The sequence below is a fragment of the Engraulis encrasicolus genome, chromosome 12, assembly GCF_034702125.1.
Source record: "Engraulis encrasicolus isolate BLACKSEA-1 chromosome 12, IST_EnEncr_1.0, whole genome shotgun sequence".
In the NCBI taxonomy this organism is placed as follows: Eukaryota; Metazoa; Chordata; class Actinopteri; order Clupeiformes; family Engraulidae; genus Engraulis; species Engraulis encrasicolus.
This window is the reverse complement of record NC_085868.1, coordinates 6,907,896-6,910,395: the sequence shown is the minus strand read 5'-3', so window position 1 is coordinate 6,910,395 and position 2,500 is coordinate 6,907,896. Positions and strand designations below refer to the sequence as shown.

The 2,500-nt window shown below is 49.3% G+C and overlaps 1 protein-coding gene across 1 annotated transcript in view; it reads left to right on the top strand.

Moving 5' to 3' along the window:
• The window catches only part of zranb3 (zinc finger, RAN-binding domain containing 3), a 120,296-nt gene that overhangs the window by 14,680 nt on the left and 103,116 nt on the right, over positions 1-2,500 (top strand). The window lies entirely within an intron of this gene.

Genomic DNA, 2,500 nt, shown 5'->3' with positions numbered 1-2,500 from the left:
AATGCCTTCAATATAACCCTAAAGTGCAGGGGGAAATCCTGGTTTGTGTTCATAGTACGGCCCTCGGAGGACTTTTGTGGCCCTTCCTTGGGTGAATTTGAAGTGGCCCTCCAAAAAAAGGTTCCCCACCCCTACACTAGACTAAAGGACCAGTCCGTCAGCCCAATTCTACCGTAACTGTATGAGGCTTCAGGAGGAAGGTTTACTAATGTTCCACGGCATACTCTGCTAGTCTGCCTCCGTTCCACTTGACATTATCTTTTTGTTCAATAGCCAGTCACCGGCCACAGTGGCTAGTGCAGAACTTCTTCTGTCGGGAACCCCTTTGGGTCTAAAAATGTTTTCCCAACCCCCACTCCCCATATTCTCAGGTATTTTTTGTCCATTAATATTGCTAGATTTTCCATGTACAGTTTGTCTGCTAATATAGAAATTCACAGAAAAAAAAAACTATATCTATCTAATCTGTAAGCGAATAATGTTACTAACTAACCAATTTACACAATTATATTAGCTGTTAACCTGTGGTTTTCTCGTTTTTATGCAGAGTCCCTTTTCTCCACGACCCCTCAAGCAGTATATCTGCGAGTGCGACCCCCTTAGAGGTCTCGACCCCCAGTTTGGGAACCACTGGGCTAGTGGTTTTCTACTAGCCACAGTTTGGTAGCCAGTATTTTCTCCACGGTGTAGGGAGAAAAGTGCAAAGAGGAGTGGGTGTGTAGGGAGAACAGGGAGAGGAAGAGGAGGAGGAAGAGTGGGTGTGTAGGGAGATAAGGGAGGGGAGGTGGAGGAGGAGTGGGGTATGTTGTGCCGTCCCAGTGCCCAATAGTAATGCCTCTTGATTTATTGGGAGTCCAACGTGACTGTCGCATCAGACAGTCAGGGGAGGAGGAGGAGGAGGAGGAGGAGGAGGAGGAGGAGAAGTATGAGCATGAGCAGTTAAGAAGTGTGAGGAGGGGAATTCGGAGCGAGTCGGAGGTGGGGGGTGAGGGTGTTGCTGTGCTCCCCTAGAGCCCAACCATAATGCCCCCTGATTTATCGGAGTTGATTGTTATTGTCACAGGAGGACGTGGAAAGCTACCAAAGAGAAAGGAGAGGAGGAGCGGGGAGGAGAGGAGGAGTGGGAGTTGGTTCGAGGAGAAGAGGAGGAGTAGAAAGGACAGGAGTGGAGTGGAGGGGAGGGGAGGAGAGAAGAGGAGGAGAAGGAAAGGGAGTAGAGGAGAGGAGGAGTGGGGAGGAGGAGTGGGAAAGGGTGAAGAAGAGAGAAGGAGTGGGGAGGAGGAATAGGTGGGTGTGGTGTGGAGAGTGAGAGGAGAAGGAGAAATGAGTAGTGTGTGTGTAGGAGAGAGAAGGCAAAATTTGAGAAGGGGATGTATAGGAAAAGAAAAGGAAGAGAGAAAAAATGAGCGTTGGAGGTGGATGATTGAGGACAAGAGGGTGCATGGAGGGAGAGGAGTGGAGGAGTGAAGAAAAGGTGGGAAGAGAGGAGATGGAAATGCTCCTCTGTGCCGTCGCAAATTACACACCCACGGCCAAAATTGACCCGCTATTTTACTGTCCCTCTCCCCCTCTTTCTTTTCTGACTCCTATCATTTTCCCCCTCTCCCTGTCTCGCTCTCCCTCGCTCTCCCTTGCTCTAGCTTTCTCTCTCTCTCTCTCTCTCTCTCTCTCTCTCTCTCTCTCTCTCTCTCTCTCTCTCTCTCTCTCTCTCTCTCTCTCTCTCTCTCTCTCTCTGTCCTTTTCACTACTTTGCTCAGATTCAACCTCCTGTTTTTTTTCTTTCTCCACAATCTCTCTCTCTCTCTCTCTCTCTCTCTCTCTCTCTCTCTCTCTCTCTCTCTCTCTCACTCACTCACTCACTCACTCACTCACTCACTCACTCACTCACTCACTCACTCACTCACTCACTCACTCACTCACTCACTCACTCACTCACTCACTCACTCACTCACTCTCTCTCTCTATTCTTCTTTCACTGCTACCACTTCTCTACACTTTTGCTCAGTTTTAGCCAGTTTTTTGTCTCCTCATGCAGCCTCTTTTGCTCTCCCCTCTCTCTCTCCCTCTCTCTTTCTCCCTCCTCCTCCCTCCTTCCTTCTCTCTCTCTCTCTCCCTCCTTCCTCCCTCTTTTCCTCCCGTCTCTATCTGTCTTCCTCTCCATCCTTCTCTGGCGTGCGTGCAGGTGTGTGTAAATTGATATTGGACAGGTTTCTTCCAGACAGGAAGCTCAGTTACTGCAATAATGTGCCGATCAATATGTGCTCCTCTCATCTCCTCTCTTCTCTTCTCTCTTCTATCCTCCTCTCCTCTCCTCTCCTGTCATGTCACTGCTTTCTCACCGCCAAAAAAAGGCTGTTTTCAGGTTAATTATCTGTGTGTGTGTGTGTGTGTGTGTGTGTGTGTGTGTGTGTGTGTGTGTGTGTGTGTGTGTGTGTGTGTGTGTGTGTGTGTGTGTGTGTGTGGGCGCGCGCATGCGTGTGCACTTGTGAGTGCATGCGAC